Consider the following 15,313-nt stretch of genomic DNA (forward strand, 5'->3'; position numbering starts at 1 on the left):
CTTCACCCCCCACCCCCCGCTCATGCCCTGTGTCTCCCTTCTTCCCCCCCACCCCCCGCTCATGCCCAGTGTCTGCCCTGTTGGTACAGGGCAGATACGGGGCATAAGCGGGGGTGTGGGCCCCACCTTCCCCTACGCCGCTCATGCCCCGTGTCTCTCCTGTTCACCCCCACCCCCACTCATGCTCTGTGTCTGTCTCCCTCCTTTTCCCCCCGCTCATGGCCCGTGTCTCCCCTGTTCACCCCACCCCCCGCTCATGCCCGTGTCTCCCTTCTTCCCCCCACCCCCGCTCATGCCCCATGTCTCCCTTCTTTCCCGCTCATGCCCTGTGTCTCCCTTCTTTCCATCCCCCGCTCATGCCCCGTGTCTCCCTTCTTCCCCTCCAACCCCCGCTCATGCCCAGTGTCTCCCTTCTTCCCCCCACCCCCCTTCTCATGCCCCATGTCTCCCTTCTTTCCACCACCTGCTCATGCCCTGTGTCTCCCTTCTTTCCACCCCCCGCTCATGCCCCGTGTCTCCCTTCTTCCCCCCCGCTCATGCCCCGTGTCTCCCTTCTTTCCACCCCCCACCCCCTGCTCATATCCATGTCTTCTTTCTTCCCCCCCACGCCCCGTGTCTCCCTTCTTCCCCCCACCCCCTGCTCTAGCCCTGTGTCTCCCTTCTTACCCCACCTCCTGCCCCGTGTCTTCCTTCTACCCCGCTCATGCCCCACGTCTCCCTTCTTCCCCCCTACCCCCCGCTCATGCCCCGTGTCTCCCTTCTCCCCCCCACCCCCGCTCATGCCCCGTGTCTGCCCTGTTCCCCCCCACCCCCCGCTCATGCCCCATGGCTACCTCCTGTACCTCCCACCCCCCGCTCTTGCCCCATGTCTCCCTCCTGTACCCCCCACCCCCCGCTCATGCCCCGTGTCTTCCTTCTTTCCCCCATCCCCCGCTCATGCACCATGTCTCCCTTCTTCCCCCCTCACCCCCTGCTCATGCCCCGTGTCTCCTTTCTCCCCCCCACCTCCCGCTCAAGCCCTGTGTCTCCCTTCTTTTCCCCCCACCTCCGCTCGTGCCCCGCGTCTCCCTTCTTTCCCCCCACCCCCGCTCATGCCCTGTGTTTCCCTTCTTCCCCCCCACCCCCCGCTCATGCTGCATGTCTCTCTTCTTTCCCCCCACCCCACGCTCATGCCTCATGCCCCGTGTCTCCCATCTTTCCTCCCCGCTCATGCCCTGTGTCTCCCTTCTCCCCCCCAACCCCCCGCTCATGCCCCGTGTCTCCCTTCTTTCCCCCCACCTCCCGCTCACGCCCAGTGTCTTCCTTTCCCCCCACCCTCGCGCATGCCCCCTGTCTCCCTTCTTTCCATCCCCCCACCCCCCACTCACGCCCCGTGTCTTCCTTTCCCCCCACCCCCGCGCATGCCCCCTGTCTCCCTTATTCCCCCCACCCCCGCTCATGCCCCGTATCTCCCTTCTTCCCCCCACCCCCTGCTCATGCCCTGTGTCTGCCCTGTTCCCCCCACCCCCACTCATGCCCCGTGTCTCCCTCCTGTACCCCCCACCCCCCGCTCATGCCCCGTGTCTCCCTCCTGTACCCCCCACCCCCACTCATGACATGTGTCTCCCTTCTTCCCCCCACCCCCCGCTCATGCCCTGCTCATGCCCTGTGTCTCCCTTCTTCCCTCCCACCCCCCGCTCATGCCCCGTGTCTTACTTCTTTCCCCCGCCCACCCCCCGCTCATGCCCCCGTGTCTCCCTTCTTCCCACCCCCCGCTTATGCCCCGTGTCTCCCTTCTTACCCCCACCCCCTGCTCATGCCCCGTGTCTTCCTTCTCCCCCATCCCCCGCTCATGCCCTGTGTCTCCCTTCTTCCCCCCACCCCCAGCTCATGCCCCGTGTCTCCCTTCTCCCCCCCACCCCCTTCTCATGCCCCGTGTCTCCCTTCTTTCCCCCCGCTCATGCCCCGTGTCTCCCTTCTTCACCCCCCACTCATGCCCTGTGTCTCCATTCTTCCCCCCACCCCCGCTCATGCCCCGTGTCTCCCTTCTTTTCCCCCACCCCCCGCTCATGCCCCGTGTCTGCCCTGTTCCCCCCACCCCCAGCTCATGCCCTGTGTCTCTCTCCTGTACCCCCCGCTCTTGCCCCGTTTCTCCCTCCTTTACCCCCCACCCCCTGCTTATGCCCCGTGTCTCCCTTCTTCCCCCCACCTGCCGCTCATGCACCGTGTCTCCCTTCTTCCCCCCACCCCCGCTCATACCCCATGTCTCCCTTCTCACCCCCACCCCCGTTCATGCTCCGTGTCTGTCTCCCTCCTTTTCCCCCCGCTCATGGCCTGTGTCTCCCCTGTTCACCCCCACCCCCCGCTCATGCCCCGTGTCTCCCTTCTTCCCCCCACCCCCTGCTAATGCCCCATGTCTCCCTTCTTTCCCGCTCATGCCCTGTGTCTCCCTTCTTTCCACCCCCCGCTCATGCCCCGTGTCTCCCTTCTTCCCCTCCACCCCCCGCTCATGCCCAGTGTCTCCCTTCTTCCCCCCACCCCCCTTCTCATGCCCTATGTCTCCCTTCTTTCCACCACCTGCTCATGCCCTGTGTCTCCCTTCTTTCCACCCCCCGCTCATGCCCCGTGTCTCCCTTCTTCCCCCCGCTCATGCCCCGTGTCTCCCTTCTTCCCCCCACCCCCTGCTCTTGCCCCATGTCTCCCTTCTTCCCCCCACTCCCGCTCAGACTTTTCATGAAAGGTAAATGCACATGTGATGTCATCAGTGATGTCATCAATGACATTTGTGATGTCATCTTTGATGTCCTGGGTGTTAGGCTTAGCAGTGCACGGTGGTGGCACGAGTTATGGTTGCTTAGCTTACCATAACTGGCGAATTTCAAGGGTTTTTCGGTGTTACTTGGAACCATAATGTCCCTTTAACAAAGTCTTTATAATGAATTTCATAGGTTTTTAGTAGCGCAACTTAACCATAACGTCCCTTTAACAAAGTGTTTTTACTGAATATATATATATATATATATATATATATATATATATATATATATATATATATATATGTATACATGGGGAAGGAAATAGAGACTCAAGGGGTGAACAAGTAGTGGATAAGAATACTGCGGAGGACACCCGAGAAGAGGGGGATACCAGGAGGATACCTGAGAAAAGAGGGGAATACCAGGGAAGACACCAGAGAAGAGAAAGGATACAGCTAAATTCCTACGTTTAATATAGCGGTTAGAAGAAGCCTGCATCCATAGTCCTGAATAAAATAGAAATAAATAGAAAAGCACAGCGGTTAAAGACGCTTTGAAAGGGATGGGATTACACCCCAAGTCGGGGTAAGAGTAGGGGCAGAGGTCTGTGTAGCCAGCTGGAGTTTGTCTAGTCTGTTAACGTTTGTTTTATGTGTTTTGGGTTGTGACATCATAGGATGACATTTTTTCCATTAAGGAACGAGCATAAAAAATTACGCGATTGAGTAACTGAGATACTGTGTAATACGAATTGATATTTGTTGATTGAAAAAGGAAGTATAATTTTGTGGAAAAAACAGGATTGAAGCTTGCGACGATTGGTGCTCGTTCATATTGTTGGAGTTGTTTAAAGAAACAGAAGGGCATAACAAGTGTTATATGAAGGATAGGGGAACAGATTTAAGCATGGAGGATATGACTCCATTAGTACACCTGTGCAAACAGTTGCCAAAACATGCACCCAAGCGGAAAAAGTACAGTGTAGAATGGGTTAAAGGAACCACAAACAAAATGTTTATGCCATAGCCCCTGGGTGGATCGCTGTCTAAAGCGGCCCTACAGCACATGACGACATATTTGCATGCCACATACAAAGGTAAAAAGTTAGATAAACGCCTAGCTAGTTTAGAGCTTTGGAAGATGTACCAAGAGGATAAGGAGGAGGAGCCACCATTAGATTGGATAATTAACGTATGTACAGCAGGGGGTGAGATGCCTTCCGCGCCACCCACCCCGTCCGAAACAAAAACCAAAGTCTGTAAGGACGAAGGATTATACCCACTAAGAGAGCTTAAAGCAGCCACGGGGTACAGCAACCCGGCATATGAGTCACCTATGCAAAGTAGTGACGAAAGCCCAGACAAAGACAGAGGTAGAGATATCGCCTCCAAGGTCCCAAGGGACAAGGAGAGATGCAAAACCGAGAGGAAATACCAGGCACAAGCAAGCACATCTCCTGATACAGTGAGAGAAGACAAGAGATGGAAAGGAAATAAGGATGGAACTGATGAGATAGCGTTCGCACAGAACTAATAGATGGGAGGTCAGATTCTATTGAAACTTGATGGTAAAAACATTGAAGACACAAATCGAAATGAGAAGTTAGACGATGTACAGAGAAAGGAGAAGGAACAGGAAAAAGGATTGAGAGACGAAAACATTGGGAAAGAAGATAGGCAGAGACGAGAGCAGTTATATCACGAAGAGCAAGAAAGACAACAAGATCATAAACAGAGAGCATCTAACGATCAAGACAGACAAAAACGAAGGCGAATAGAACATGAGCAAAAGCAATGGGAGATAAGAATAAAGAGACAAAGGGATGAGGAAATATGAAGGGTAAATGAATGTAGAAATGCAAAGAAAGAGGAAGAAGATAGGGTCAGAAAAGAAGCAAGGAGGTGCAGAGAATGTAATGATGACATAGAACATAAGTGGAGACAGAGGCCACACGATCTTCAATATCTGGAAAGAGATGTTCAAAAACCTGATCCAGTAGTAGAGTGGGAAGACTTCAAAGAATTGTTTCCTGAGTACGATTCAGTACCAGGCATGTCTAGGGCAAATATCGAGGATGACTTCGACACCAGAAGCATCGGAGAGACGATCAATAGTATATACGATGAGATGGGGCTAGAACAAGTATCCCAAGAAGGGGAGGATGAGCACCTGGAGAGCACTCAGCTTTATGATGCTGGGGACGTCTCCCTAAATAGTAAGAATAGAGAGCTATCCCTAGATAGGTTGGAAATCAGTAAGAACAAGGAGGATGCGAGAAGTTGCACAAGTTGGGCAGAGGTAATGTCAGATGCAGAAAGAGAGCAATGTGAGGAAAAGGAAGACAAGAGAAGACGCGAAAGACGCTTCTCAAGGGGAAAGGGAATAAGATGGTCGGATTCTAGAATCAGCCACACAGTCAGGCCGACGCGAAGAAATATTGTACGGTCAGAGGGGGGTGTCTCCACCACACTATGTGAGCCGACGGAGTACATTACTAGGTAGGTGGCGATGCGAGAATACCACTCCTGCAGTAGATAGAAAAACAATGAGAGAATAGAGAGGTGACTATGCATCCCAATTTCCATTGCTCGAGAAAGGGGGAGCGAGACCACATTATATTCCATGGCCACACATGGATCGGGAAAACCTGAAAAACAAACTTCTAATGTTGACTTTGGGAGCCGGAAAATGGATACATGAGTTAGAAAAAATGACGAGAGGGAACACATTAGCTATAGGGGATATCAAGGGTCTTTTAATCGCCATACTCGGTGATAGAGCTGATGATGTGTGGACACGCGCATGTTACACTGGTGTGACAACAGTTAATACTGTGCATGACGGAGCACCGTTTAACAATTGCAGAGCTGCGGTATGGAAAGAATTATGATCACTATATGCGGATACTTCTGACATGGGAGCTATAATGTCAGGGAAAATGAAGGAGTCAGAAGACCCTTTGCTTTACATTCAGAATTTCCAAGACGTGTGGGGAATTGAAACGTGGGAATCCTGGGGGAAATCTATACCCGTGTTCTACCATGTATTATGCCAATGGCGGCTAGATCAGGTACAGAAGCAGCTAAAGAAATTAGTAGGAATTGAGGCCAAACCGTGGTCTGAAACACAGTTGACCATAGCTCACTATTGCAGGCTGCTGCAAGAGAAGAATCGCAAAATAGAGGCTACACAAAAAGGTGGGGAGGCGAAATTAGTGCAGAAGAAATTGTCAAAATATGCCATTGAAGGGGCAATGATAACACAGATGGATCAAACATGCAGCAGGCCAATAACCAACAGCAGGGTAATCAGGGCAATAATGGGTTTTACCCCAGAGGGAGAGGCTTTCGAGGAAGAGGATGGAAGAGTAATCCGGGAGGTTTCCAAAACATGCAATATGGAAGTCAGGATATGTCAAATGGGCAAATAATCAGACCACCGCCAATACATTGGGTGTGTGGGATGACAGGGCATCTAGCACACACATAAAGAAGTCAAGGCATGGTGAAAAATGACCAATGAACTAGGGCCGGTATGGTGATTCCACCTGTGTTATTACAACAGGGAGGAAATGGAGTTCCGCAAAATCACACGGTACAACCACAAACGCCAGGAGCACAGCAAAGCTTGCAACCTCCAAATTTGATAAATTGGCCACAGGGACAGTCCCAACAGTCAACGATGCAAATGTCACAAACAACAAGTATAGTCAGGCTGTGAACTTTGGTTTAAGAGTTAACACTGGTGATGGGGGAAGACCATTCATGCAAAATGAGACAAAATTGTATATGGACTAGGACAGCTCACTGGGAAATCTGATGTGTTCTATCCTATTAGTGACACCAGACTCTCGCCAGGAACCAAGGGTGGATGTCGTTATAGGGGATAAAGAATATTCCTTCTTAGTTGTCACGTGTGCGACACGCTCGTGCATATGCGAAGGCAAGTTTTCCTTGTCCAGCGATGCTATAAACACTCAGGGCTTCACAGGAGCAACAAATCGTGTTCCTTTTAGAGACACACCTACAGTCTCTATAGGAGAATGTGACATGAATGTGCCACTGTTATATTCAAGGCAAACCCCAGTAAATATATTGGGACGAGACTTAATGACAAAGTTAAACATGACCATCTCGTTCACGGAGAAGGGCACAGTATGCGCGACTCCAGGAATGTACTTTTTAAACGTATGTGAGATTATTAGAGCATACGCAGGACACAAAGCCATGAGAGCTATCCCACTGGAACCAGAAATATTTGAATACGGCAGATGAGGGAATTTTTAAGACAATTTTGGCTATGATGGAACAAGGCATCTTAGTGACATCAGAGTCGTCATGCAATACCGCAGTTTATCCTGTCAAGACTCAAAGGGAGGGTCTTGGAGGCTAATTCAAGATCTACGCCTGATAAACGATATTGTAGAGGCCGAGTTTCCTTTAGTCCCGATATATACAATATACCTGCTGAGGCAAAATATTTCACAGTGATTGACTTGAAAAATGTGTTTTTCTCAATCCCACTGCACTGAGAATCACAAGATCTGATATCATTTACCTTTAGACAGATGCGTCTGAAAAGCACAAGGTTACACCAGGGGTACTGTGAGTCTCCCTCAATTTTCAATAGAGTCCTACAGATGGACTTAAGCAATATTGCATCAGAGAGTGTTGTCTTGCAATATGTAGATGACATCTTAATTTGTAGCACCACAGAGGAAAAGTGCAGACATGATTCTTTTCAGCTATTGACTATACTGGCTGAGAAAGGATATAAAGTGGACAAAGGAAAGTTACAATATTGCCAGCAAGAAGTGTTGTATATAGGCCAGCTGATCTCACACGAGGGGAGAAGAGTTACCCCGGAAAGGACTGAAGCCATATTGAACACACCCAAGCCACACACAATAAAACAGATGCAGAGCTTTCTAGGTATTTGTAATTATGTCAGAGCATTGGTCTTTGACTACAGCTCATATACCAAGCCCATGTTACAGGCCCTAAAGAAGGCACAGGTGACGAAAGAAAAAAATGTGTGGTCCGAGACCATGGAGGAAGGGTTTACTGAACTCAAGAAAGCCATTTGCACGGCACCAGTTTTAGGGATTCCCAACTATGCAGAGGGATTCTGCCTGTTCTCACACACGAATGGCAGCGTCATGATGACAGTACTCACACAGAGAACCACATTGGGGTAAACGCCCCTGGAATATTAAAGTGGGAATTTGGACCCAGTGATGAGACGTCATTTCCCATGCGAACAAAGTTTAGCTGCCACAGCGTTCTCCATAGACAAAGCGACAACCATTTTTATGGGATGCTCAATGACGTTGTATGTCGAGCACACGCTAGTTGCCATTCACGTGACCTGCCAAGTAAGAAGAGTTGGGGCCTTCACATCTATGCGCAGCCTTGAGCCATGCACAGATATCCGAGTTCTCCCAGACAGAGAGGCAGCATCGAGGCCTACAAATTAGATACTAATTGACACATGGCCAGTGGGTCAGTGATGAATGGTGAAACTGGTTGGTGGGAGGCTAGGGGAGCTGACGGGCACCATGCACCTGGCCGACCATTCTGCATACTGCTAAGCGAAGTCGAAAAGTAGAAGATGACGTGGTATCAACCCAATCACAATGTACCAAGTAATCTAGGATCCTATGGTCTGTAGAACCAATGAGACGTTGTACTTTTAGTGATGTTTACAGTAGCCATTTTGAAGGAAGGGCTTAGTTGCCCCACCTGACATTGTCTATCCAATCCCCTCTCCCCGTTACCATATACAGATATAGTACCTATAGTAAAGTTACCTTCCTATAAGCAATAGAATTGCATGCAACATTTTTAGCGTTTCACGTCAGCGATGACACGTTTTTAGTATAAAGGATGTGATTTTTGTGAAGCTCATCGGAGTTGAAGCGAGAAGAAAGATCAAGCAAAAGCTGATATTCATAACTCTCCGTTTTTTGCACTTGTCATTAAACGGATCCCCTTTGCCAAACCATTGAGTTGTCATTATTGATTTGACGCTTGAGTATGAATCTGCATCCCCATCCATCTCACGGGTGCTGCTATTCTATCTTAAAGTGCTATTTGGGAAATCCCCAGTCCCATGGGTTGGCTGGGGTCCCTCCTGCACAGTTATACTCAAACATTGCCAACCAATCCAAAACATCAAGCTTAGCCTCATAGATACCAACAATTCCTTTAGGCATACAGGGTCTCTTAGGACTGGAAGACCTAGAAGACTCTGGGAGAGAAGCATTTTCAATAGACAACTTTTTCATTTCTAAGGGATGGTTCATCTCCTTTTCTCTAAGCTTAAGTTCTTGATGCTTTTGTTCAGTTTGAACATTAATACGTTTGAATTCCACTTCATGCCTCATCTTGTCTAGAGCAATGAGTTCAGTACTGAGTGTATGACCTAATGGGGTCCCAGTAGACACAGGTTGAGGTTGCTGAGCAGGTAGAGGAGCAGTAAGGCTTACATCGTGAGACACATCTGCCTCATCTAACTCAGCAATAATATCTGACACATTATCATCCTCATTATTTTCCACATTTGCTAGAGGGTTAGGTATTTCAGACACACTCTCCAGACATTGTTTCTCTAACAACCTTTCAATTAATTCTGACTTTTTGCCTTTAACAGAGAGATTCCTTTCTCTACACAGATTTTTCAGATAATCAACAGTGTAACTAAGGAGGGTCTCCTGACTGTAGCTTTCCATATCATGCATGATAAAAATTGCTTTTTAGTGGTGTTTAGCCTTGTGGTTAGTTGATCCAAGGTAATAGCAGCACTCTAAGTGTAATCACTATACTTTATCCTAACCACTGTACACCAGTGTTAGGCAGAATCATATGCAATACCCTTTTGGAAAACTATACACAATTAAGACTACAAGCGCAAGTACAATTTCACCTTTGGTACAAGCCTGTACTACACAGTAAAGTGGTAGCAATGGCTGAGCAGCCAGACTTCTCTCAAGAGTAAAGTGAGCGTATCAGAAGTTACACAAAGGACACCAATTGCTATGGTTCAAACAAACACTGACTCAAGGTTTCTGAGTAAAATAATAAACATTGATTTACACCACCAGTATTAAAACAGTTCACTAATATAAAGCAGCAGAAAATCACAATCTTAATACACTACACACCACCCAATGACTTCTGGACAAGTTAAGCTCAAAATGAAGTGTGAGCAAAATGGCACTCCAGCAATTTAAAAAGGGAGGGAAAGACAAGGGGGGTCATTACGACATGGGCGCAAAGGGATACCGGCACTGGTAATGACACCGGTGTTGGTAATCCCTTTGCGCCCTATTCCGAGGTCCCTTTGCAGGTTCCTCCCTCCCTTTACGCCTGGTTTTACCAGGTGTTATGGACGGGACCCGCAAAGGGATACCGGGTTCAATAACGGTACCGCAATTTGCGGTACCGTTTTGATGCCTTCCCCCTTCCCATTCAGCCCTATGGGGGCTCAAATGGGAATGGGGAATGGCTTTTCAAATGGGCACTTACTGGTCCTGCAAAGGTCAGGATAGACCGGTAAGTCCCCATACCACCAAGTCAGTGGCGGTACCGTTATTGGTGATAGTCATGGCACTAATAGCACCATGACTAGCACCAACCTCGGAATGAGGGCCAAGTTTACTCAAAATCAAGCAGCACCAACAAGTAAGTAGGCAGGGCAATCTAGAAAAGGCTTGCTACAATGAAGTTCATGGGAAGAAAAGTTATGTAGAAGAGTAGAGAAGGACAAGCCCTCGTATTAGCGAAAGATTTCAAACACTTTCACTGCTGTCGGACGGAACGAACGACCGGATTTGAACAGTACCTTAGTAGAAGAAGAATGCTGTAGCTGAGGCAGAAGTTCCTTGCAGGTCCTGCAGGCTCACGGTTCCTGAAGTGACTGTCGGACTGACAAGAAGGAGGAAGACTGGAGGGTCCTGCACTGGCAAGGGAAGAAACCAGTAGCAGAGCATAGCGACGAATAAAAGGTGCGCTCCTTAAAACCCAAACAGGGTCCGGTCCTCCTGGCTATCTGGTTCACTGCAGCAATGCACAGCAAATTCGACCAGGGTAGGGAGGCCTTGCTTGGTGTTTGGCGAATTGATTGTTCCCACCATCTCAAGGGAAGAACATTCCTTGCAGATCTTCTATGTCGTCGAAGTTTAGGAGATTCGGACCCGTAGCAGGGCTTCACCGGGAGGTTCAGTAGTTGCAGTAGTCCTCTTCCTTCAGCTTCTCTTTGGTTCTCTCGATCTAGTGGCGACTCTGCCTTCCAAGTCCCAGAGACCTGCTTTTTATGCAGTTTTCCCCCATTCACACAGCCTGACTGTCAATCACACAGCAGAGTGGCTGCCCAGGCAGGATAGTCACCTAGCCAATCAAACAAGAGTGTGACTTGGGTCTCCAAGGAGACCCTTTGCAGGGGGCCTAAAACCCCTCCCTCACATCCTGTCCATCCAGACACTCAGGCGCCTAAGGAGGCAGAAGCCCGCCAAAGGATGGCAAACAAAGGAACCAAACCTGGTTTGGCATGCAGAGTAAAACACGAGAAAGACCTTTACATGAAGAAATGGCGAATAAACCCAGCTGGAACCAAATAAAATGAAAAGGGATCCAGCAGATTAAAGGTGGAGGCTACTAACAAAGCCTAAAACAGTACCAAGGCAATTTTCCTAGCCCGCGGTAGGAAATAAATGGTAGATACCACTGCCACCAGCCAAATCTTAAAGATAGGGGAACGAAATAATGTTCCATGAGAAACAGACAAAAGGGGATAACTATTAACCTTTTCCAGTACTCTATGGAAGATAGTTTGTACTGGGTCTGTGAATTTAAAAAGACTAATAAAGTCAATGGCAACTTTACATGTTCTGGGAGACAGTAGTCATTCCCAAAAAATGGAGTTTAAAGTGGTGAGCCTGAAACAAAGGGTGTGTGACACTCAGTAAAAAGATTATGCCTATGTAGTAGGTGAGACTCGACAGTCTATGAACACAAAAAATGTAAAACACACTACAAAACACATGTAAGAGTGGGAAAAAAGGCTCACACTCTTACCAGGTGAAAAAAGTAAATCCTAGAAATCCAGCAAAGCTGCTGAAGGACTCAGTAGGTAAGGGAAATTAGCCATTCTGTACAATTCTCCCTAACAATCACCAATCAGGCTCTGGCCTGGCTGACCTCTTTCCTCTCTGATCGATCCTCCCAGGTCCAACTTGGGTCCTTCCTATTATCTATCTTACTCTCTACCTGTGGTGTTCCACAGGGGTCAAACCTCTTGCCCTGGCTTTTCAACCAATACCTGGCAACTCTTGCCCACTGCATTACCATTTTCTGCTCAAATTTCGAGTGCTACGCTGATGACACACAACTCATTTTCAGACTGCCTTCGGCCACCTCCTTCCCTCTCTCCTCTCTGATTGTCTAACTGCCATTCAAGATTGGTGTGCAGCCAGTGATCTGTGTCTAAATGCCAGCAAGATGGAGATCCTCCTCATCGGCACACCTTCACCATCCTTTCCCCCACACTCTCTGGTCAGCTTCCCTTGGCCCTCCTCCTATCCCCACCGGTGAGGCTAAGAACCGCGGGCTCATCTTTGACTCCACGCTTTCCTTTTCCGCCCACATCTCTGAGGTCTCTAAAAAGTTAAAATTCCTACGGTACCTCCTCAGAGGTACTCTGCCTATCCTCTCCTTCCCTCAAAAGCTTGTGATATTCCTATCTCTGGGTTGGACTATTGTAACAGCATCTTTCTAAATCTACCTGCCTCTACTCTCCGCCGTCTGCAACTAATCCAGAACAGGACTGCAGGACGTGCCCTTTGCCTCAATTCCTGGGATCATATCTCTCCAGCTCTGAAATCTCTCTATTGGCTCCCAGTGGAAGCAAGGATTAAATTCAAAACCCTCTGCATTGTCTACAAGGCTTTCTGGGGCCTGGGTTCAAAATACCTTAAGCTATCCCTACGCAAATACCTCCCCTCTCAAGCTCTTCACTCCTGTACCTCTAACTCCCGCAGGGCAAGTCGTTTTTCAAAGAAACTGCGTTTTTCAAAGGAACAATCGTTTTTCAAGAAAGTGGCAGCCTCCCTGCCACTCTCAAACTTGAGGAGAACCATCTCCGGTTCCGGAAGCACCTCAAGACCTTCCTCTTTTCTTCTGCCTTCGCTCCCCCTCTCCCCTGCTGATCTGTTCTCTCTTGGCACCGTGCACCTGGCCACCCTCTGTCTTCTGGGCCCAGGTACCTACTCACCCTGCCTATCTGTTTCTCCTCTGCTTCGCACTTTCCACTTCTCCCCCTTCCATGCACTTTTACCCTCCCCCTCTCCCACTTACACTTCACGCGTTCTCAATGTCACTGGGCCTAGTAAGATCGCTGTTTTGTTCTCCCCTGTTGCCCTCCCTTGCCTTGTCACGCTCTGAAACACTTGTGTACGAGGGCGATAGAAATAAAATATCAATATCTATATCAATAAATGCTAACAGTGATACGTTACTTTACTTTTACTTTATTATATTTATACTTATACCGCGCAAAATAGACCCATAGGCATGGTGGCGCAACAAAACACACAATACAGAGAATCACAAACAACATGTAACATAAGAAAGGCGCTATTACTGTCCAGAAAAGTACAGTCCAGAGTTTGTAAGGAAGACCAGTAACAGATGGCTACATCTGGGAAATCAGTTCAATACAATGTTCATCCTTGAGATCGGTGATAAGTGGTTCAATTAGAAAGTCTGTGAAGGAACGTAGGTAAGCTACTTGATCTGCATCCCAAAACAATACAATCGGTATTGTCCACACTACACCAATCATCAATGGGAATTCTTCCAAGGACCCTGAAATCTGAGGATCTAACAACGTTAGGGGCCACTTTAATGTTAAACCAGGCCAATATTTTATTATTTAGGGCCTCCCTTGTTTCATGATGAGTTGATTTTTCTACGTTGGTTATTATAACGTTTTTTGAGTCCAGTACAAAACTACTCAAAGTGGGATTGATGATTTTTGACATTGTAGGTTTTTTGAGACGTAAATCCTTATGAGATGTATTGATCAATGGTGTCACCGGCCTATTAACCGATGAAGCACCCTTTAATGAGACTTCCGGGCCGAAGCTAATGGAGGAGTCTACTCCTTTTTTCTGTGCAGGCGGTACCGAGTGCGTGGCAACAACGGGATCCGTTTGAGTTCCTTGGTGAAGCTTTCCTGTCCTGAGGGCACAAAGACTCAGATAAGTTCGTCCCAACTACCTTCATCCAGGAAATAAGGTCCTCCAAGTTGGGGCATGCCCCAAGATCTTGTAACAAATGGTCCTTAGACGGACCAATTGGAGTGAGCCACAGGGGTAACTGCCCACAGCTGGAGATTACTGGTGTTTTCTTACTTGATTGTTCACTAAAAGACACCAATATGTGGGGCAATTCAGAGAGGTGGGGCCGTTCAGGAGAAGCACAAGATGGAGGAGATGTGGCTCGAGCACTATTGTTAATATTGTTATTTAGCTGTATATTATTACATAACAGCTCTGAGAGAAGATTCTGTTCCTTTTGGAGCATCTGACATCTCTTGGCACTTAATGCTAGCGCCTCCGAGAGATGTTTGCCTCTCGTTTGATGGTCCGTTGTGGAAGAGGGTGAAAGAAATGATGAATGAACTACAACTTCCCCGCATTCGTTTGATTAATAAACGTCTGCGGGGAGGAGACCAGTTCCGCCTCTAAGGAGCAGACTGTGTCCATAACTTTGCTTAACAAAGATTGCAATCTGGTAGTTGGCATAGCTGAGACTTGGATCTGTCCCAGATCAGACCCAGTACAATCACCAGGGAGTCATCCCAGGAGTCGCCCCAGGAACGATTATGAGGCAACAAGAGACTCTTGCTCACATTACGTCACAGAGCCAGCATTGGCGCTGGGCATTCTGCACTGTAGATACAGCGACCCGTAATCCGTAGGTAGCCGCCTCCTCCGCCGCAGTCTCAGCAGTCAGCACGGACGCGGAACAGCAGCTAAAATGGGAGCCATGGTCCGACGCTCTGAGTCTCCAGAGTCTATGAAGAAGGTGAAGCGCCAAGCTCCAGGTTGCGCGGCCGACACACCGACACCGCAGCCGCTCACGCAACCCTGCTCTCCTTGCAGGCGAGCACATTGGACCCGTCGAGACACTTCCTGCTCTGACGTCGGGACACTGGAGAAAAGGACGCTACGCAGAACACGGAATCAAGTTGCGCTGTCTAACGCAGCAACTTCTGATCCCCTACTCCCAAACAAGCAGCTTTCTGTTCTCTGATACATTAATGTCCACAGGGTCCTTATTACTAAAGTCACCGAAGGGTGTTTGAAACTTCTGTCTGTCATCCAAAAAGGGTATCTACTGATTTAGAAATATTAATAGTGTGGATTCTTTAAGTGTATTTGTATGTTACTGGTATATTGCCCCCAAAAGAGGGCCACACATCTAAGAAGGGTAAGCAATATGGGAAACCAGGCCAGTCTAGTGAAACCTCTGGTGCCAAACCAGAGGGAGATCAGCCCAAGCCCACATTTGTCAAAA

General features: G+C 48.4%; 1 protein-coding gene across 2 annotated transcripts in view; it reads right to left on the minus strand.

Moving 5' to 3' along the window:
• LOC138525662 (uncharacterized) overlaps positions 1-15,313 on the minus strand; it is a 589,674-nt gene that overhangs the window by 464,792 nt on the left and 109,569 nt on the right. The window lies entirely within an intron of this gene.

This window comes from Ambystoma mexicanum, chromosome 7p, assembly GCF_040938575.1.
Source record: "Ambystoma mexicanum isolate Mex_15411 chromosome 7p, UKY_AmexF1_1, whole genome shotgun sequence".
Classification (NCBI taxonomy): Eukaryota; Metazoa; Chordata; class Amphibia; order Caudata; family Ambystomatidae; genus Ambystoma; species Ambystoma mexicanum.